The following is a 23592-nucleotide window of genomic DNA, read 5'->3' as shown; positions in this document are numbered from 1 at the left end:
ATCCCATGTCGTGGCGCTAAGATCTCGGCAAGATAATGGACGTGGGACTCGCCGGCAGAAAGGGTCGACACTTTTGGGTCTTTGGCCTCAACTGCACTGGGGGCAAGACTTCCTGGCTAGGACGTTACCCGTGTTTTTCGGCCCAAAAACGCATTCCTTGTCACCATGGATGGTGTAACCGATTCCTCGGATGGCTAAAGATACTTCTTTTTTAAGTGCCAATTGGGAAAGAAGGGGTCTATGAGATGGCGCAATAGCTGCTTTCCTTCCCAATTAACAGCGGTTTAAGAAGAGGTCGGAATCAGTAATGATCGTTTGGAGACGTCAGATACATGATTTGTAATCGGTAAATGAACTCTTCGAATAATGACGAAATTGGTCAATTCATACAATGAAACTTAAGATAAATTTAATTGATATCGTAAATCACCAAGCCCAGTTGTAATAAAGTTCTAATATCAAGTTGAAATCTTATCTTAGATTTCAAAATAAAATTGGTTTTATTAATAAAATTTTCCAGGTGCTCACTGGTAATAATAGTATTCACAATTCAATGAAAGGATAACATTGTTTTCCTATGCATATAATTCAAATTAAAACCTGAAAACGACGGAATATCTTTGGCTTTAAAAAAGTTTTTGTTATAAAGTTTTTCTGTAATAAATAATTTATAGCAAAAAATAGAGGCGTCAGTGACAAATAAAGGTTATAAAACATATCGTGTACAAAAAAAAAAAAAAAAAAATACAATAATTCTTCAGAGTAGCATATTTATACGAAAATCGCCTTCAATCTGAGAAAATAATACGTCTTACATCTGTCGACTGTTCAAAATGATTATCATATTTATAAAAGCAAAATTCAAAAGTGAAAACTATTTAATTTCAATTCGTTAAAAATAAACTCAAAATAAATATTAGGAATATGTAGGAAATTACTTTTAATTGATTTGTTAGTGTCTTTCATAAATATAAATAACAATAATTATAATAAATTTAAATAACAATGCAGGTATTCAATTTACATGTAATTACACATATGCAACAAATATTAGAGTATTAGCATAAATTATAGGAACAAAGACTCTTTCGTCGTTCAAAATGTTTGAAAATCATAGAATCTATTAATTTCAGAAAAGTATTATATGAATTTTTGCTCTTTGAACGATCTCGCTGATATCTTTAGGGACAGAAATTAAAATTTGTTTTCAAAACTTGTAAACCGATTACTTTGTAAAAAGTATAAATCGCTTATTCGGAAAGAAAAATATTTAAGTGCGCAATTTGCAGCAGGTGCAATGCCTTCACGATCTCAAGTCTTCAAATATTTCAAAACAATTATATCTTTTTTTTTTCCTGCCGGAAGATTCAGAATTTCTTATCCTTGTGAATATCGTCAAAGAGTAATAACATACATATCTGAATAAATGCTACTTTATAGCGTTAATAAATACTTATTTTATTATAATAACCGGTTATCAAAATGTAGTTTGTCTGATCCAGAAATTAAATTAATAATAATCTAGATTTTTGAATAAATACAGTTTATAGCATAATAAATATTTATTTCGTTTTATTTGGTTGAGGTCATATATACAAAATGAGGTGCATAAAACGTTCTTTTTGCATATTTCTTTTAGAAAGGTATTGTCAAAATTTTCAAATTACATGTAAACAGAAATAAATTTTTTAAATTTTTTGGAAAGTCAATGCATAAAATACTTTTTCTATTATATCAATTTGAAAGGACAAAAAGAAATATGATGCATATATAAAATCTGATGATAAAAATTTAAAAGAACTATTCATTTTTCAAAAGAAAAATGATTATTTAACATAATCTGATAATAATTAAAATTGAATTCTAAAAAGTCTTAATATTAATACTTCTTTTTAAAAAAATAGTAACTACGCAAATAAATTTCAGAAGCATTATATAGTTTGATTTACGTTTTTAGCGAAGTAGTACATCTGTAACAAATACTAAATTTGTAACATGTAAAATGAGCAAAATGTAAAGAAAAATTAAAAGCATGTTATTATCTGCATGCATTATATAATGAACAAACTAATTTTATAAAAAAAATATTAACAGTTTTTTTTATTTAATATTAAAAGAAATAGTTTGGAACAGATCTTGTGGAAAAAAAAATATTACTTCGGTTTAAGAATACTTAATATCAATCAATCAATTTCGGATTCAAAAATGTTTTCCCCTGGTTATTTTTTTTTTCACTTTTTTGAATATGTGTATTATTTATGATTACTAGTTTTCAAGCAGACGCTCAGCGTTTACAAATATTGAAATAGTACATAATGAAGTAGATAGGAACCTGATGTAGTATACTTAGTAAAGGGTTAAAATTACCTTAATATGTCACAATTCAGATAATATGTATTTTTTAGGAAATTATTAGTTACCAAGCTAATAATATTTTATTTAAAACTGCCTTGTCTGTGTACCCCTCCATCAAACGGTCCACAGACAAGGCCCTTGTCAGCTGCCTGTTCGGAAATCCGCCCAATTTCATTCATTTAGCCTGTTTCAAATTTAAATGATTGCGTTTAAAGATACGCATCGGCAGATAGGTAAGCCTCGGTGTTAATTCCATTTCTTTCCAACACAAGCATCTCTATGACACGCATAGCAAAATCAGAAAGCCTAATTTTTATGAGGAATCTGATAATTTGTATAATTTGCGCAAAAAAAAAAGCATAAACATACATTTAATAATGATCAGTGATGTTTTTCCCTTTATTTTCCCCCAAGATGACAAAAGCGTGATGCTTTATGTTTTAGCTTCATAATGAAGTGAAATGAATCCAGTACACATTTTTTTTTACCTCTTTTCCTTGTCCGATTTTGTCCACATTTTAATATAGATTTACAAATTTAATGACAAAACCACAGCCTTAATTATGTTTTACCCGAGGTTTGTGTAGTTAAATGAATGAGTTCACAGAAAAACATAGATGTATCATGAAAAATCATAATCTTCCGATGATTATATGATTGTAATGGCGTATACCTCTACCTATAAAGTCACAATTTAAGAAAATTTAGCCCATATTCTTATTCCTGTATTCATTGCAATTACTACATAGTTAAATGGGTAAATCTAATAGGCAAATAGACATTTCCACACACACAAAATTTTTTTTTGAGGGAAAGGTATTTAGGTAGAATAAAATCATAGAAATTCATCATAATGCAGACGGAGATTCATTTGACTATTTCAATACTTCTTTATTATTGGCATGATAGCACCGGATGGGTCCTGGTCTTCCTTAGAATTCCATTTTATGCCGTCTTATTCTTGGCTAAGATTTTCCAATTTGCCACCTTAATAGTTTTCAAGTCTCTTTTCAGATAGTCAATTGACTTAAGTTTTGGTATCCTCTTTTTCGGGTAAAAGATGTTTTATCCAAAAAGACTTTTTTTAGCAAAAATGATCATTTTAGTACTTTTTCATACAGTTTTATTAAGCGTTCTGTCCATTTGTATCGCTATAAATTTAGCAATACCTGGTTCTTTAAATAGTTCATAAATTTCCGAATTAAGTTTTTCCTCACAATAATTATCATACTTAATTCTACCAGATATGCATCTCAGAAAATTCCTTTTTTAAAAGTCTCTTTATTTTTCTTTGCCATTGCCCATGTTTCAGTAGCGTATGTAAGAAACGGTATTAATAAAAATTTTGTAATCGGATAATTTGATTTTTCTGCTGATGAAATTAGATTTAAAATATTTTTGTTGTAAAAAAAAAAAATCTGTTAACAGATGTGACTTTGTCGCGAAACTCAGACGCCATATCGTCCAATGTGTTCAGATAGCTAAAATTGTTAAAATTAATTTCAATAATACCTTATTAGATATTTCATATACCAGAACATAACGCTCAACTAGTGGATATAATTGAAAGCTGCTCACTTTAAACAAAAAGAAATAGCGTGAAATAATACCGTAAAGACGGCATAATCGTAAATTTTCCCATATTAGAAGCCACCTAATTAAAACAACCAACTGTACTGGAATGAAGACTCGTAATGAACAACAATGCGTCCAATCAAATGCGAATTAAAAATACTAACATCGAGCCTCTTTTTAAATCCCACATTTTTTTTTCCTTTCTCCGACCAACAATCTAAATAATTCGTTGGTAGCTAATTTGTTTCTATTGTATTTCTTCATGGCGATGTGATGGGTAGTGAGCAATCAAGTTAATTTATCACCCAGCTTAACGACATGTTCTGGGTTTCTCATTATTTATATTTTTTTGCTTTTTTTCCATAATAATCCGCTGCGGCTCTTTGCATTGTTTATCTGGAATAGTTACACGTTTTGCACGTGAAATATTTGCTAAAGCGAAATGCACTCGTGCATGAAAAAACGAGCATAAGATACCGATATAAACAAGGAACAACGTTGGTTAGTGGTCGGTGACTTTGAGGAATAAGGGATTTTACCTCAAGGTAGAAGTTTTGATTCGTATCTGGTAATGGTATTTTTACAAAGAAGTAGATTGTTATCCCTATGGGATATCTGGGGATTACTAATAACTAAATATTTCCCTGTGATAAAAATGATTTCCAGTGAAATAAGAGATTTTCGAAAAGCATTTAACAACAAGTAAATTCATGTGTTAAGTTAGGAATAAAAGAAAGAGCTATTCAGTTTTTCGTTGTTAAGTTGCTGTTTAACATAAAGTTTTTAGATCTAATCGGAAGAAATGTCTGAAGTAAATTATCGCTTAAAGTCTATTTATTTTGTGGATTATTTCATGATATATTTTTATAAGTATAAACTATTTATAATTCGTAAGCTAAATTTGTAATAACGTTTTAAAGTTTGTCTCTAGTTTCAAATAAAATAAAATATTGTTTATTTTTTTAACTGAATATTTATAATAAATCATCGGCGAATTATTCTTAAATTGAAGCAATGTTTCGTGGCATATATTTAAATTGTAGCACTATTTCATGATATATTTTCATTAAAAGAAACTATTAAATATTTAATATAAAAAGTTATTTTCTTTATAAATTATTTATAAAAAATTGTTTAGTTCTGATGAAAATATTATAATGATTACCAATAGAAGCACCAATAAATAATGAAAAAATTCTTACTACAGCACTGAAATAGTTGAAATTAAGAATAAAGTAATTCCTCTTCAAATATAAAAAAAGTAAAAGAAGGGAAATAAAGGAGGGAAGAGACATTTGTGAGAATAGAATTAAATTTTCTTATTTAATTGAAATTTAGCGACGATATGTATATCCTGGTATGACTAAAATCTTGAAAATTATTAATGGCGATCAAATATCAAATAATTTTGATATTACCTTGTTAATGTTAAAACATCTCTAATTTTTATTTTAAAACAAAAACAGTATATTTTTTGTTTAGAATTTTTTAAAAAAATATTGCGTTTTATATTGTTTTTATTAGAGCTTAGAACCCAATTCATATATATGACTGAAATTCTATTCTATTTTTCTTATAATCTATTTTATCATTGCCAAATAATAATCATAATAGAGACGATATACACTCATTTCTTCTCTTAAGACAAAAACCGATTTTTAGCCCTTAGTAAATTGTAGAAATTATTAAAGAAATCATTGTACATCAGATATGTTTCAGATTTTTTCTTCAAAAACGCAATTTTAGACAAAAGTTTTTCTTTAAAAGAATATTCTTGAACTTTGATGTTATATTTATAGAAATATTGAATTGCGTAAAAGAATTCTTCGTACCCCAATTTAAGGTCACAATCAAACAGAAATATGGGATCCATGAAAGAGGTCTCTTTACCCTTTAGGGCGCTCGAAAATCCACGTGTGTTGCCTACAGATCAAAAGATAATAATAAAAAAATTAAATAGCACGAAACCCCAACCGATTTCTACTTCTAAAAGTTCTCTTAGAACCGCCCGATTCGCTATTTTTAACTCGTCTAAGTCAAAAGAGGTTTCCGATTCAACAGTGGACTTTTAAATTCGATAGCACCAATTTCCCAGGTCAAGTCGGCCCCAGATACTACAGAGAGCGAGAGAATTAAAGAGAGAAGGCCCTAAGGAAGACGCATGAAACCTCCTTGACCTCAAAAATCCCCGTTGCCCCTTCCCTCTTGGTTGGAGGCAATGTTTTTTCTCATCTAACTTTTTTTTTATTAAGTTGTTGCACAAGCCTTCTTGCCCCAACCCTCTCTCTCCGACTGGAATCAAGGAGTTGCCAGTCTAGCACAAGTAGAGGACTTCAATGGAGGTTCTTATACTCGGGGCCAGTGGAGTGTTGAGTAGTAGAATCCTTACATGGACAGACTATCTTTTTCTCGCTCAAACTTTTTTAGGAGGAGAATATCCAGGATGCATGAATCATCTTTTGACAACCCCCTTCTTTTTCGTGCGTTTGTGACCGATATAGACGCTGTTCTGTCGTGTGGGTGACCCCACCCCGTCCGCTCTTTCATCCCCCCCTTGCGTCTCCCTTTTGATTGAAGGGTAGAGGTATGATGTAACATTATGTATTGAGCACTGTATTGAAGGAAAAATGGTGGGTGGGGTTCTGTTCGGGTTTCGCGTTTTGTGGCAGTGGCGTAGCGGACAAAGCGTTATCGCTAGGCTGAGTGATGAGAAACAAATTGTCATATGTCTCTCGTTCTGTCTTTTTTTTTTATTTGATAAAGAAAATCCTTGTGAATTTCAGGGTTGCGGCGGTACTTCAAAAAAGAGGATAACCTTATTTTCGGTTTTTATTAATAGCCAAATGACCCGTAAGCGGAACGCGAAATGTAAATAATATTATTTTGAATAAGATAAAATTTCAGAGTTCTTTGAAGATAACACAGTTTGAAGCCGAGTGATAAAGAAAATATAGAAACAATAAATAATAAAAAGAAGGGAAAGATAAAAGTTTAAAGTAATTCCCTAACGACGATATTCAGCACGTGTCAAAGGGAAAAATCGTTTTATCTCATTTTTTTTTAAACTTTGAAATGGCCTTAAGTTTGAAAGATTATTAAAAGATCATGCATGATCTAAAAATGAGATGGTTCCTTTTGTCAGCAGTTCTTCGTTAGTTCATGAACAACAACTTTAAAGAAAGGAAAAAGACGCCAAAACTCATATCGTATGCATAACATGCATTAAAGGATTCCTTTATAAGAGTCTAGTCTGCCGGTTTCCCTTGAAAATAAACAATTTATTCTAGTTTTGAATAAGTAGTAAATTTCAGCCGAATTTATTTATGAGTTTCAGTTAGATTTAATTTATTACAAATAATCCTTTTTCATCTTTTTATATCTAGTTTAAACGATTTTCAAAAAATGATGGTATTGAATTAATTTAAATTACTAATTTAAAATAAAAAATATTTCAAGTATGCAAAGCATATATTTAAACAACATGTGTAACACAGTCTGTATATAGCTTTTAAAAAAATTCAGCATCTGGGAATTTATGGTTTTTAAGAATCACTTAACTTTGAACTGTAAACTTATCAAAATACAGAACTTATTTATATTTCTATGTTTCGAAACTAGAATGCCATATTGTGAATACCAAACATTTTAAACAAATTTATTTTAATCTAGAAATAAACTATATAACGCTTAATTAAATTTTTGAAGGATCGCTATTTTTATTGATATATTTTAAATGCTAATAATTTTTAAATATAAAAAAAATATTAAAAATGCACAGAAATTTCAATTTTATAGTACTTTGTTTATAATTTTTCAAAAAAAAAAATATAAATGATTTAAATTAAGTTACTTGATTAATTCATGAATAGTTTTAGAATTACATTTTATTTTAATATACAATAAAATATATTCTTATATAAATGATTTTATAATAATAAAAGAAAATTATTTAACTTGCAAAAATGATCCATGCAATCATTTACGATTAACGCTTTTTATACCTAAATTTAATCAGGCTCAATTTAAAAGATGTAATATTTTTTTTTATATTTTTTACCAATAAATTGCGTTAAACATTTCTTTTGGATAGGGACGATAAAAATTACTGAAAAATAAAATAAAAAAGAAACAATTTCAGTAACATTTAACTTTTGTTACAAAAAATAATAGTGACCAAACATTTTATTAACATGAAAATTGCTATTAGTTATAACATAAAATATTCCATTTTATGAGATGGGAAATAATGAATAATTATTTTATCACAAATGTAACTATTTATTATTACTAGTAGATATATATTTTATATAATTAAAGAATTATGTTAATAAAACAAATGAGCGATATGAACTTATATTATTAGATTTAATACAGTATATAATAATGTTAATGATGTAAAACTATTTCATTGAAATGCAAAAAAGACAAGAAATATTTTATACTCTATTTTCCTCAAAGTTTTATGTTAATTTATACTTATCAGAAGAACAAATATATAATTTGTTGATACTAATAAGCAATCACTATATTCAAATCTTTCTTTTTAATTTCCATAAATAATTTTAATAAAGAATTATAAGGGCCTTTAAATAAGAAAATTTACTGATCAAATTTGAAGAAATATTTTACTTTGATCGTAAATTAGATAATTTCTGATCGACATTTTACTGAAACCTTTTATGCTTCGCAAATATAATATAAATTAATGTGAATCAATGATTCTATCACCATCCAATTATATTCATCTACGCATAGATAATAAAAATGTCAATTTATACAAAAATTCAGAAAAAAAATGCATAAATATGAAATGCACACTTAGTATGATAATATGAAAAAATATGATATGCGTGATAGTAAGAGTTTTTTTACTCAGTAATTTCACAATGTATCAGGTGGTACTATTTGAAAAAAGACTCATTCCTCTAAAGTGAATATCAAGCATATGATTAATGGGAAGTTTATCTGATTTGAATGTAACAGAAATGGTCTTGAACAATGATACCTGATTGAAATAACATGCACAGATATGTCATATCATAACATATACCAAATGCGCTATTGGAATTAATATTATGTTTAGATTTAAAATTTGTAAGATTTTACAAAGCGCAACTCCAACAACTTTAAAATTTAATAAGATTAAAATTTAAATTACTGAAATATATAAAAATATATTCACAAACAAGATTTTAACTACCTAAATATTTATTATTCAATTAATTTAATTCTCAAACTAACATTAAGTAGATTTAACTATCATTGTTCTTAATCAATCAATTATTTAAACTTTGTATTCCAAATGCATCATTCATTCTCTGTTTTATTTTAAAAGTTAGGCTATTATGACGAACCAAAGATAATGAAAAGAAATCATGCACTCTAAGTTAATTTCGATATAGAAAATAAAAATTACCCTATAAATGCACTTCAAAATTATTCTTTTTACAGAAAACAAAATTAAAATGCTCATTTAGTTTTATACTGTATATCAAACATTTACATTAATTTTTATTCCTTTTTCACTGCCCCCCTTTTTTTACTCTATTAAAAAAAGGATTATTTTTAATAAAATTTAGAAGGAATAAAAAAGATAAACATTAAAAATTATGAAGTATTAAAAATACTTAATATGAAGATTGTTTAAAAATAATAATAAAATGAATTTAAAATATATTTATTCATAAATGTAATTTTAAAAATCATAAAATTTATTTTCTATCTTTCTCTTTCATTTTGTAATTTTCTCAAAAACTAACATTTTTTTCAAACATCCAGTTATTAAAACCTATTTATACAATATTTATAAACAAATATTTGTCATATTAATATCAATAAATATTTATTGATATGGCAATGCTGTATCTATAAATAAATAGTTATATAATCAATATTTATAATATATATCTAAATATATCGCTACCGGTCATGTGACCACTTTCTAATCATAATTCCAGTGCATTAACCGCATTTGGCATGTTGTGAATACTTAAAATTTGTTTTTAATAAGAAAAGTTATCGTACTTGATTCTTTTTAGTAAGTAATATTAATTACTCTACATCGATATACATTATTTGTATTGATAATTCTTATGGATTAATGTTTTAAATTTCAAAAACGTGAATGGAAGATGGAGAAGTTTTCAGTCTTTATTTACATTTCTTGTTTTCCACCATTAATACCTTCTTAAAACAATATTTATCAGAAGAAAAAAATTCAAGGAATTTTTTTTTCTAATGTTACTTATAGCCAAAATAGTCTGATTCTCCACTCATTGTCTTGGTTAAAAAACTACCTAAATTAATCCTGAATTTGCATGAAATATCTAGTCACAAAATTAACAGAACATAAATATATTATAAATAACAGGAATGGAATAAAATTTTAATTTAAAATGTTAGCTTCAAAGTAATTCTTCTTGCATAAAATGTGATCATTATAATATATCCATGCAGATGATTTATCTTGAGTGAAAAAAATAATGAAATAAATAATAAAAAATATTTTTTTTTTATTTTCCGGCTTTAAAAAAGAAATTATAGCAATTACCTTTGCATTGTGTCAGGAATTCTTAAATTCATTTTATCTCTTCACCAATGTTTATTTATTGTTAGTCTCGCTCTCTCTCGCCAGAATCCCAATTAGAGTTCAGAATATCCGATTATTTTAGTTTCTTCTGTTACTAACATCAAAAATATAATCACTTTTTTTTCATTTGCCAAAAATATTTCAGCTTTCTTAAAATAAACACTCGTGAATATCATAAATCGTATCATTCTATGCTTATTTTGAAAGAGAAACACCTGCCAAATACTGAATCACCAAACAAGAAAATGTGCATTTTTGAAACACTTCTTTATGTGCAATAAAAAAAAGAAAGAAAGAAAGAGAGTGGTGTATAATTAAAAGTGGGTGTGTAACGTATCGTGACACACAATTCAACCGGGCATCTTTTCTATTCATGAATTTTTATCGTATTCATCGGATGACACATAAAAATTTACGATGTAATATCTCTCTACTGACAACACAGAGCTAATGTTTATTTATAAACGATTACAGCTTATAAAGTTTCTTGATAAGAATGGGTGAACTTTCTTTCACGGAATGGATCGCGTTTTTGAACCAATTGAAAGAGTAACCCCAATTCTTTTTGCTTTTAATAAATTAAGTCATGTCTAAAATCGTGCAGAAATCGAAATAATACCATTTCAAAACTGGGTATTTATATTTTTATGTGTCTTCTAATGTGTATTATTGAAATAGTGCAAGTTTTTAATCTTTAGTATAATTATTAATATTAAATGATATGAATGGAAAAAAAATCTGTGTTTTTATTAAAAATGTTTTCTTGAGCATTATTTGTAATTCTGTTTGTGTCATTTGTATAATAACTAGCTTCATCTTTCAAAGCGTTTACTTATTAATTTGTAATTTTATTTAATTATTTCATAACATAAATTTGAAAAAAAAAATGTAAATGAAAGTGGAATAAACACAAAATAAATCATGCAAATAACTCATACCAATAAGGAAAAAAAAACTATTCCAATTAAAAATCTCAAAAACAGGAGGGGAAAAACTCAAATAAAACTTCAGAATGAAAAATATGGTTCTATAGAGTAGTTACAAAAAATCAATACATTTTCAGAATGTGAACAAGCTTCTTTATTCACTGGAATAACCAATTTCATTTTTTTGCTTTTTAACTCGGAGAAAAATATTATCAAGCTGTTATAACTGAATCACTACATTAGATAATGTCTACAAGGATTTTAAATAACAAAGAGATAATCACAGAAAAAGAAAACTACTGAAAGAAAAACATAGTGATAGCGGCTGATAATTTAATATCATTAAATAGCATATAAATCAAAACTCAACAGTGTCTTCTTTATAGATAACTAATTGCAAGAATTTTCTATTAAAAAGCAACATTAAAGGTATGAAAAAAATCACTTATTGCCCTTAATAAAAGTCTAGCATTATTATCTAGGCTTTTTAAGTTTCAGAGGAAGCGTTTTGTCTCTGAATTACTAAACAGTAATTACAACCTCCATACACGTCTCATTAAATTCGGAGGTTGCAAATCTGCTTAATACTTTTGCAAGAAATTTTTCTATTTTAGTAATCTTAAAAGATAATCCTTTGGTCAAAGCAACCTCATTTGTTCAGAAGCTCCGGCTTAGTAACTAAAAGTAATATTAAAGCTGGAAAATGAGACTGAATATGGTTTCTTATTAACTTTTTAAAATTTACATGAAATACAACAAGAAAATTTTACTCGTTCCCTTCCATTATAAAACCAATAAGGTTTGCAATAAATGAGAAATTATGAATGGAAGCCGATTTAGAAGCCCCATTTTCTAATATAATGTATGCTTAATTAAAAGAAAATTGTAGTTAGAAAATTGATAGTGCGTTTTGAAAAGTTTAACAGGTTTTACATTCCATATATTTTATTTACTTTAGTATTCATTTTAAATGCATTAGTTAATGCTGTGAAAAATGCAACAGAGATCATTTATGCGATAATTATTGATGTGCTAAATTGCGAATATTATTATTCGATTTATATGTTTAAATGAAGTCTGTAGAAAGAAACTCAATAAATACAATTTTTTCCTTGGATTTGGCTTATTTTGAGAGCTGTGACAGTGTAATTTTTTTTTCTAAAGACATATTTTGTGTTGCATGATTTATTATAATTTAAACAGTTGCAGATTCCGAAACATAAGTTTTTCGATTCGTTTAAAATATGAACAGGAGAGATTTTCAAACACAATAACAAGACACGAGTATGAATTATCATATCATTTTTACATGCTATAATTTTTTTTAAACATCTTCATCAGTCAAATTCTCAGATTTTGTCTGGCAAGTCATCAGTTAATAAACTATAAATTTTGAAGTGTTATCTGATTTGACAATAAACAGAATGATTTTTTTTTTTTTTTTTTTACCATTCACGGGAATGCATGAATTAAGTGTGAAGACATTATCCATAAATGAGTAAACACTTTAAACGAAAAAAAAATTTTTTTTGAGAAAAATATTGTTTAAAAAAATCCAAACCGGTTAATGTTTTAGTAGGCGAATGCATCTGCGGAAACAACGTGTTATAATTACAAAAGACAGCGTGCAATCACTACCTCTACGCTAAAACCTTAAAAAGTTCATAGGTCACGATTCCACCTAATACTTATGCGTCGGATTCTTTTCCAAATTTACATACCTCAATTCTGGAACAGAACCCCTTGGACACAATGGCCTAGTTTCAGCGGCAGCAGTAGCCCTGGCTTATGAATTATACACCGACAGACACCAGCAGTGGAAGGCCAGAGATGCACTGCATTATTTACTCACGAACATCCACATAAAAATAGTCCTTGGCAAGGCGGAATAAACGAGTGACATTTATTTTCCTAGAAAGGACAAGGGATGGGAGGGTTCCATATCTATTCCTCCCAAGTCTTCCTGTTTGGCAGTTTCCATGTCTCCCTTTCCCCCCGTGCTTTTTGCCGGAACTTACTGGGAAATAGATGATTTGGAGCTTAAGCGAATTCACCACTTTTGAACATCCTTTTGGCCCGATTACGTTTTCTGCCCACTCATTTCCTGCTTTGTATCGCAGTGTGCCTGCTTTTTATATGGTGCCTTTTTTTTTCTTTTCGTCTTCATCTTTTTTTGCCCCCCTCAACTACTGGCTGCTGGTGGTTCCCCTTATAATTTTTTTTTCCTGCTGCTCTGGAAAGCGTGCCATGAATGCCATCCCTTTTTTTTTTCTTTTTCTCTGTCGCGGCTATCCGCCAGGAAATTGCAGTGGACACAAACGGAATATTTTGTAATTTCTGGAGATAAGGGGCTTAAGTCTGGTCATTTTCAACTAAAGAGACTTGTTAGGATCATGCTTCCTAGATTAATGTACGATGTCCAAAGCAGGTTTGCGTTCATCACTCCAAATGATAGGAGAGAGTGCAAACCAAAATTTTTATTCTATGGGTACCGGTCTCAAAAAGGGTCGCATAGGAATATTTTTGGGCTTCAAAAAAAAAAACCCGTCTAGAAATGCAATATTCTTTTAAATATATTAGTAGTGTAAAATAATCCCGAAAACTACCATGTTTTGGAATATTTCATGACTTTCAGGAGAATAAATGATATGTCTTATTTTCTTTTTTAAACTTCAACCTTTTTAAAAAATTTCTTTTGGTTTCCTCAACAGACGCTCTGGACAGTAACAACTACCTTAGTCCCGTTCTTTTTATTCTTGCTACTACTGCTTAGAAAGTAAATTCATAAATATTAACTTTTATTTTTAATTTTCAATCCCCTTCAATTTATCCCATCGGGAAAGAAACTAGCAAATTCTTAATATGGCCATTTCCAGTCACATCGCTTATAATATAAAAGGATCTATGCTGTTAAGAGGCTAATCAGGACCATGTTTATTAAAATGATGCATAATATTCGATGCTTATATAAATTCGTTTTTCAGTGGTAGGAGACAGTGTATTGGAACTTATTTGAACATTAAACTCATGTTTCGGTTTATCATTAGATTTCAGGAAATATTATTTTGATAGAATATAGGTCTTGAAAATATTTTTTACGATATATTATAGTAACTAAAAGATTAAATGCACTTAAATGCATAAATAAAAATCAAGGGACAAAAAAATCAAGTTAGTATCTGAAATATTCTATAATCTTTTTTTATCTATTATTTGATATAAGAGAGTAACAAGAAACAATAATAAGGGCAGGAAGGGAGGTGAAGTCCATTGCGAATTGTTATTAGAGATTTCTCTAATCCTAAATGACAAATCAAATTTATTTCAGTTTCCCAAAATTTCCTTGTAATAATTCAAACATTTGAAAAATACTCATGACAAATGAAATGATAGCATTTAGTGATAATTCATTCTTCAAAATCTACCTAAAGACAAAAAGAAAATCCCTTCTGAAATTTCATGCATTCTTCAATAAATCATATTCAATCGGTCGATTTTTTTTCTTCTTCTTTTCTTTCTTTTTCTGATCACCACGAGTAAAACAAGTAAACAACAACTTTAAGGTAGAAGTATCAGAAAGTTGTTTCCGTAGTCAACAAGAATAAGCATGAAGAGATAAACATATCAACTAAGGATATAACAACATCCGAATGTGCAGGATGCACTTTCCTGAGAAATTTTCAGCGCATCGAAGGTTTTTGATCATTTCAACTTTTTTCTGCATAATAAATAAGAAATTTTAATTAGCCCTTAAAAGACGCTAACTTTTTATTATGATGACATATCTTCAATGAATATTTTAAAGTGAAATAGTCGGCAAACCCTTAAACTACCTTTAATTTTTTAATCAATCAACAATACATCATACTTAAAAAAATTATCAAGTTTTCGTTTAGTAAACATAAGATAAAAATACATATTGTTTGTTTAATATATCATATGAATTTTAAAAAAAATTGATATGTCTTCGAAACAAAATTTTTCCAAAGAAAAAGTGACTGCATTAATATAAACATTATAAATTTAAATATTTATGCAAATAATTAAATGCATGGAAATTCATTATATGTAAATAATGAATAATAATGACAAAAATATTTCTTTAGATGCAGAAATTTATCTGTTTATTCTCTCGCAGTCAAAAGAGATTTTTAGAGGGATGATTTGAAAGGTATTTGTACATTTCTGGTAAAGAAAATAAATAAATAAATATATATATATATATTTAAGAAGCAAACTTTTCTTAGTTTTACAGCTAAAAAATATCAATAAAAATGCATGACATAAATCATAATATAAATAAAAGTCACTGTGACTATGCATATATGTTCTATATCTCTTTCTGAGCAACTGAGGCAAATTCTACCAAACTTTGCATATTTATTATTTAAGACAAGAGTGAGGTAGATGAAGTTTCAACTTTCAACTTTTCAAATTTTCGTAAGTTAATCAAATATTAGATTAACTAGATGTTAAAGAACGTTGGACCTTTTTTTCTCAGTAATCTCAGCAGAAACGATTCCAGAAAAAAATGTTTTTAAATAATTTAAAATTCAAACTTTTAACATTTCAAAAATATTAATTTCATTATTACACAGTATTTCTTTCAATTATTACAAATTTCTTTTCAAAAAATGAAACATATCAAAATTAAAGTTAACATTGAATTACTCTTCTATTATTTTTTTAGCTTCTGCCAAATTTTAATACATATCTTTTAACAGGTTTTCAATTGTTTCAAAAAATTGATTTAACAAATGAACCAAAGCAGGCATAAATCAGTCATTCAAACGACGGTAAGAAATGTAAAACTCTTGTAATCAAATGAGAAAAATATTTGACGATAGTAGACGATTTAAGGCTATGAGAAATCAACAAGTGTTTTGCCTTTTTCCCACAGAAGCTTCAGAGAAAATTATCCCCCCCCCGCAAATAAATGCACTTTCTTAAAATTAAGAAGCTTTCCTTTTCAATGATGGCAATTTTAACTTTCAACAATTTTTCTTTCAATTGTCAATAACATTTTAGAAAATTCAAAGCAGATAACATTTTTAGGTTCTTCTTTGTTGGGTAAGATTAAGATTTTGAACAACTCAACTTCTATTTTTTTAATATCTCTTTTATTTTAATACAAATATCTTGAAAAGCGTGTTATTGTATACTATATAAAAGTAGTGCCTACTTAAAAATATTATGCGTGAAAGGATTACGATACCGAGCAATGCCGGGTATATTAAATAGTACACTTTTAAATAGAAGTCTTAAAATATTTCTTCTTCTTTGGTGTCTTTTAAAACAACAAACTGCTGTTAACTAAATTATTTAATACCTGATCATAGAAATTTTGAATATTTTTATATTTACAATTAGTATTTGTATAGTGTTTACTAATGGTATCGTAAAAAGGATAAGTGGCACTAAAAACAAAATTATTTTTTTGCTCCAAGAAAGGAATAAGGGTACATAAATTTAGTTTCCTCGATCTACCCCGATCTCCTTCAGCAGAAGTTTCATGTATAATTTCTAAATTATACAGGATAATCTTTAATAACCGAATAATAAATCATTTTATAATTTCAACTGATTTGCACCAATCTTGCAGAAAAAGCTTTATGACTAATGTTGATGCTGTCGCAACGGTATTTCCAGAGATATTAACATTTCAATCGTCAATGTAGTTCATTAAATGCGTTAAAAGTTTTAATATTTCTGTTTTCGGTCTGCGGTTAGAAATATCCTTTCTTGCTCATGAAGAATAAGAAATGCATCAAAAAACAATCTCAACCAAACCCTTTTCTATTCTCCACTCCCACCCTCTACTTTCCTCCGCCGCCAGAATGAAAGAAGGCCAATTAAGTCCGAAGGCAAACCTCCACAAAACAATGCCTTCCCAAATTGGCCGATTCGAAAGGAACGTGAAAACGTCCCTAACAATCCCCGAGAACAATATCCATCCGATAGTGTCGCCGAAGGTCCGTAAAAAAAGTGCAAGCACCTATACACTGCGGAGATAAAAAACGAAGATAGACGAGACCAGGGTAGAAGAAGATTTCATTTCTCTCCCGCGGCGCGCCTCCCTTGCGCCATCCTTACCACCCATTGTCCCTTTTTCCTTGATTTGACAAAGCCAATCCCGCCCCGCACACACATATCTTCCCGGAAAGGCCTTGCCAATGAAACAACACATGCTCTTGCGAGAAATGCGTCCTCCGTGTCTCAACAGAGTGTACAGGTATCAAGGACAATGAGGGATGGGGAATCCGACAGAACAGTCCGAATCTCATGTTTCGGGGTTGGCTGGCCACCTGTTAAACATAATCGATTTAATGAAGGCTCTCACCGTTTGATATCTCGAAGTTATATTGACCATAAAACACATTTAAATGAAAATAAAAAAAAATACAAACAGAAATGTAATTAGAAACTCGAAAGTAATCTAATTATTAGCATTGATTAGGTATTCTTTAACTTCAACCACGCGCGACCCTTTTTGAGGTAAACAGAATTACTGTAGCCACAAAATCGGAATACAAATATAAAAAAAGAAACAATAAGTGAAAAATAACTAAAAAGAAATGTAATTAAAAATATTTAGTCAGCAAATTGTAATAAAACCTTTAAATCGAGACAATTTTTGCATCATAAGCCAAAACTGTTCTTCCACTTATTTAACAAATAAAGAATATGTAATATGATTACGTGAAAGAAATATGAAAGGTTACGATGCTTTGAATTATTTATTAAAAATTAATTAATTATTGAGAATTAATTTTTAATCAGAATTATTTTTGAGTTTGTTTCTTTATAGTAATTAATCGTTTCAACGTTTAGGCAAAAGAAAAAAAACTTAAAGTTCCATTGCTAAGTAAAAATAAATTTAAAAAAATAAGAATAAAAAAAAAGATATTAGTAACTAATAGACATTTTTTTAACTGTAAATAACGAAATTCTTAAATGAAAGCAAAGCTGAGAAAGTTTTTATTCCATTTTTATTTTTCCCAATCCAACCCTAAAATGTTCAGTCTTTTATCATAATAACTCTATTATACATATTGAAATTAACATAGCAGCATTTCAATGAATTTCGGAATTTTAATTAACTAAAATAAAATATTTTTTGATTTAATGGAATATATTTAAAAAAATTTCAATTCCAAAAGAAGTCATTTTCCACGTGTTATGAATCACTGGGTTAAAAGAACGTAATGACCACAGAACTAAAATCAGCACTGCCTTGAATAGACTTTGAGCATTATTAAGATTGGAAACTGTAACGTTATGGATCTGTAAGAACAGAAAATTTGCTTACTCTGGTATAAGCAAATTTAAATGAAATGAATGTTTTTTGTTTTATCATAAAGACAGTTTTAGAATGTTTCATTTATTAAACATTATTATTTATATTTCATTAGTTTAAGCTAAAAAGTTTAATAAAAAAGTTAAATAAAAATAAATAAAAACCATGACTGTTTGTTTTTAAATGACAGATTTTTGCAGAATTCTGGATGACTGTTATATATTTCTGGTTTAATTTCCCCTTAAACTGGATAGAAGCATGGACAAAAAAAGGACAGAAATAATATTTTACACCTGATCTGGATAAGAAGGTCTTATCAGCTTACTAAATTCCTAAAGGATAGGTGCAAAAATATCTATTGCAATCAATATCACCTTACGAAAGATAAATACAGATACCTCTGATACAGAAGCCAAGAAGCATGATTTCATCCCTGTTTATCATTATCTTTATACGAGGAACTACCTTATCTAGTCTTTAGATTTTGGTCCACAAGTTTGCTACTAAAAGAATTTAAAAACCTACTAAGTTTATTTAGAAAATAAAATTTATAATAATAAAAAAGATATGCATTATGCACTCATGATAATTTAGAGTTAGAAGATATATAACAGTAAATAATATATTTTAAAAGATAATTTCCACTGTAACAGATAAAAAAAATTAGATAAATCGTAGTTTTACCTTAATTTGATTGAAATAAAAAAAGGTAATTCTGCATTCTTTCTAAATGCTTAAAAGTTAATTACAGAAAACAGATTCCGATTTTATGATCTAAGTCTTTTTTTATTATTATGAAATTACAACATCGTCAACAGGTGATACAACCGTACATTACTTAAAGCAATGTTTTTTTTGTTTTTTTTTGCATTAAATAATGAGTACCGATTATTTTGAAACGAATAAAGAATAATTAGGATATTAACAAAGCATTTAAATAAAATTTAATAAATAAAAATTTAATAAACTAACTATGTTTGTAGCAGCATGAATATGTCATTCCATCAAATTCACGTGATAATAGAGTCCATCAGTAATACAGTGGTATTTAATTGTCTAGTAGCACATTCCCAGGACAATCCTGATTTTGGCACAATAGGTGACGTGATATTGTCTTCTAAGAAAATTTGATTTCATTTTCCATTAAATTTTAAAGAAATCGACTCACGGTCGCAAGATACAAGTGAAAGAAGGTTAGACAAATTTATTTTAGAGTCAACCGCTCATCTGAAGAAAAAAGATGTGGCAACACGAATCGGCATAACGCAACTGGATCACGCAATTACACTTTTCAGGTGATTATAACAACACGTGAATTTACTGTATTAGAACTACGAAATGCTGTATGTAATAATTCTCTACAATAATATTTAATAGCAAGCAGTTTTGAGAGAAAATTAAATACTAGAATTTGAAACTTCTAGTATTTCTCAAGTTTCTCTCCTTCCGACGGAGAATCCCAGATATTCCAAGTTCAGGGATATTCTGTGGTAAAAAGAAAAGAAAAGAAAGAAAGAAAGCGTTTCCTTTTAATTACAAATTACATCGAACAAATTTATATATTTTAAAATTTTAATAAAGTTTTATTTTAAATAATTTCAAATAACTTAAAAAGATGCTTCTATTATAGAACTCTACATGCTGTACATCTCTTCTTTAGAAACACTTCAATTGCGCTTCAGTAGTTCAAAACAAAGTTCAACAACACATCCCACTCTATTAAGTGCAAATCCATGCATGTTAATATATACCAACACACATAAGCATAAAATGTGTTAGTAAACAAAACGAAATTTACTATGACCCCTAAGAAAGGGACAGGGGGTAAGAGAGGGACCAGAATATGGAAACAAAATCAGAATTGCATAGAAAAACCTTACGAAAGGGAAAAGAAGGTTCATAATTAATTCTCAGAGTCTGCATTTTAATAGAACTCTACATGATGTACATCTCTTCTTCAGAAACACTTCAATTGCGCTTTAGTAGTTCAAAACAAAGTTCTGGAAAAACACATCCCACTCTATTAAGTGCAAATCCATGCATGTTAATATATACCAACACACATAAGCATAAAATGTGTTAGTAAACAAAACGAAATTTACTATGACCCCTAAGAAAGGGACAGGGGGTAAGAGAGGGACCAGAATATGGAAACAAAATCAGAATTGCATAGAAAAACCTTACGAAAGGGAAAAGAAGGTTCATAATTAATTCTCAGAGAGCTTAACAGTTCTATTTATTGATTTAAATTTGAATAAAACTTGAATTAATTGTTAAAGAACTTTTTTATGTTCAAATGTTTCTCTTCTTTTCCTGAAGGACACATCAATTTTACTTAGACAGACAGAAGCATCTGTTCAAAATAAAAGATCCAGAGAAACACATCCCACTCTATTACGTACAAATTCATGCATGTTATATATCCATACACATAAACATAACGTGTGTTAGTAAACAAAAAAATTCCCGACTCCTACTTCTCAGAAAGTAAAGGTTTTACAGCGATAGGGTTGAAGAGAGGGGGGCAGCAGAATATGGAAACAAAATCAGAAAGAATCGCTTAGGGCGGTCTTACGAAAGGACCAGGAAGAAGGTTACCGAACAAAAAAGAAGCAAAACTAAATAAGAAAAAAGAGAAAGAAAATCGGCTTGAGAGAATAGGGTGTGCTTGCTGGCCCGCCGCCAAGTCAACCAAAGGCGCGCACTCTTCACTGGAAGACAGAGATGTCGAGAGTGAAAGAAAGCGGAAAAAAAAGAATAAAAAAAAGAATAATAATGGCGAATACTGAGATGGGTGTCATCAAGCAGGTTGCAGCGAACCGGTATTGAAATTTTTCACCCGGCACTTTATTTCCTGGACTTTTTATACATTCGATTTTAAGTTGGTATTTCTGTAGTAATTTTGAGGTGTAATTCTCACAGATGCGAAGTCTGGGCAATTTCTGCGCAGAGAAGTTATTCTGGCCAAACATGATAGTTTTGAAATAATTTTGAGAATTAGTTGGAAATGTGGTTTTTTTTTTTTTTTTTTTTTTTACTATGTTGAGACGCCAAATTTTGTTTTCTAGTTGCGGATCAGTTTCAGTTTCTGTTGTCACGTGTCAGAAAAACTTCACAATATTTTTTTTTGTTTTTGTTTATAAAAACTCTTAGTCAAATTTAAATTATTTCGCTCCAAAAGAGCACAGTTTTAGCTTTAAAACGATATTTATTAAAATAACTTAAAAGTTTGAATTTTTTTAGAAATAAGTTGATTCTTAATGGACACGATCATATCAAGATTACATATTTATTTATTAGCGCGTCTTCCCCGTGATCTGGGCGTCCCGGGTTCGAGTCCCGGTTTGGGCATGGTTGTTCTTCTGTTGTTCTATCTGTGAGATGTGTGAATGTGCCCTCCTGTAAAAAGGGGTTGTGCAAGCGAATGAATGATGCGTGAGTGGCAAAGTCGTACTCTTGGCCCTAGTTGGCGCTGCTATAAAAAATAAGAGACGTCCCCCTCAGGCTTAAATCGCTGTCTTCGTAACAGCGGGCTTGTCAGTGGCAAGTGCCATAAGAAACAAACAAACAAACAAACAATATTTATTTATTAGAAATATGTGATATTTATTCATTTGTAGCATTTTAAAATTTCCTTTAGTCAAGTTATCTTCATATTTTTATTTACTTAAATAATTCATAACGTTTACAGATTATGTATGAGATTATTCTTCATCTCCAACTGGATCAATCCTGTTAGATTTTAACGCGTAATATGGCTCCCTTGTTGATATTTTCACAATTTATCTTTAAGGAAATCAAAATGTAATTGGCAGTGTTCAATGCACAATTATTTAACTTTCAAATTATACAGAATTTTCTTCTGACAGATTCAAATTTTAGCCAACATAATTGCTTTTGATTTGAAAAAGGCATTTCTGTAAACGGGAACTACACTCAGGGTACCTAGAAAAACCGGAAAGTTTTCATAGTCATCGTATTCATTATAAAAATTAATATTTGAGTAAATTTTTGATAACTGGAAAGTTTTGAATTTGAAAACTTAAAGATAGGAATTTTAAAGAGAATAAAGCAGTCCTCACATTTTTAGTTTTTTAAATTTGATATAAAAGTCATTTAGGACTGAAGTTTTTAAATCGAAAAAATATTTTAAGAGTTAAAAATAAACACTTAATAACTATTTACTTGTAAAAGTAAAATCAAATTTTATTCAAAATTTTAACATTTTAGATTTGATACTTTGTGTTATATATATGCAAAAAATTAATATTTAAAATATTCAATAATCCCCCCCCCCAAAAAAAAAGAAGTCACACGCACAATTAGCAAAAATACAAACTAGAACTTATAATGATCATTTATTCAAACTAAAATTATTGTTTGGACATAATTGTTTATTTTAATTAGCATTTTTCAGAAAAAAAGGGGGAAAATTCCCCCATGAGTGCATTTTTAAAAATAATAGAACCAAAATTCATAAAAAAAAAATAACCAAAAATAAATCAGACACGCAGTGACCGATAAATATGCGTCTTCCATTTTTCATACTATCTACGAAAACAAAGTAATTCTTCTTCTATCTACAACTCAGAATTAGTTTCAATCACGCTTCAATCATTACTGCATTAACTTTTCCACAAAAGCGGAAACAACTTCTCGTGATCCCCAAAAATGAGTTCAAACTGAAAATATACATTAACTGTTCCACCATTCCAATTTTATTCCAAATTCAAAAGCGATTTCTTCTTTCTAACCTAGAACTTAACTTTCTCTTCAGTCACAAGGCAAGAAAACTTGAAGTTTTCCTGCCACAAAAAGATAGAAGCGAATTTTGGAGGGGGAAAGTTGCT

At 28.9% G+C, this 23592-nt stretch overlaps 1 protein-coding gene across 4 annotated transcripts in view; it reads right to left on the bottom strand.

Annotated features, from left to right (window-relative positions):
* LOC129972117 (zinc finger protein Xfin-like) overlaps positions 1-23592 on the bottom strand; it is a 140595-nt gene that overhangs the window by 96648 nt on the left and 20355 nt on the right. Inside the window, exon 1 of one of the 4 annotated variants that reach the window (XM_056086111.1) lies at positions 13167-13310. The exons of the other annotated variants lie outside the window; for them this stretch is intronic. The gene's annotated coding sequence lies outside the window, so the exon portion shown is untranslated. Of the gene's footprint in view, positions 1-13166; positions 13311-23592 lie in introns of those variants that run through there. 4 annotated transcript variants of the gene reach the window in all.

The sequence above is a fragment of the Argiope bruennichi genome, chromosome 6 (genome assembly GCF_947563725.1).
Source record: "Argiope bruennichi chromosome 6, qqArgBrue1.1, whole genome shotgun sequence".
In the NCBI taxonomy this organism is placed as follows: domain Eukaryota; kingdom Metazoa; phylum Arthropoda; class Arachnida; order Araneae; family Araneidae; genus Argiope; species Argiope bruennichi.
The sequence above is the reverse complement of the archived record's forward strand: the minus strand, read 5'-3'. Positions and strand labels throughout refer to the sequence as shown.